Here is a 536-nt window from a genome sequence, read left to right on the forward strand (position 1 = left end):
TCCTCATAAGGTTCTCTCGGTTGGTTGGGCATCTTTTTCTTCCTCACTTTTTCCTTCCACTCAACTTTCTGTTAATATGCTTGGATACAGCACTCTGTGAACAGCCAGCTTCTTTGGCAATTAATGTTTGTGGCTTACCCTCCTTGTGAAGGGTATCAATGATTGTCTTCTGGACAACTGTCAGATCAGCAGTCTTCCCCATGATTGTGTAGCCTAGTGAACCAAACTGAGTGACCATTTTGAAGGCTCAGGAAACCTTTGCAGGTGTTTTGAGTTGATTAGCTGATTGGCATGTCACCATATTATAATTTGTTGAGATAGTGAATGGGTGGTTTTTTGTTAAATGTGAGCCAAAATCATCACAATTAAAAGAACCAAAGACTTAAACTACTTCAGTCTGTGTGCATTGAATTTATTTAATACACAAGTTTCACAATTTGAGTTGAATTACTGAAATAAATGAACTTTTCCATGACATTCTAATTTATTGAGATGCACCTGTATACACTACCATTCAAAGTTTGTATTCTGAAAGA

Source organism: Sinocyclocheilus grahami, unplaced genomic scaffold (assembly GCF_001515645.1).
Source record: "Sinocyclocheilus grahami isolate Dianchi unplaced genomic scaffold, SAMN03320097.WGS_v1.1 scaffold67.1, whole genome shotgun sequence".
Taxonomy (NCBI): domain Eukaryota; kingdom Metazoa; phylum Chordata; class Actinopteri; order Cypriniformes; family Cyprinidae; genus Sinocyclocheilus; species Sinocyclocheilus grahami.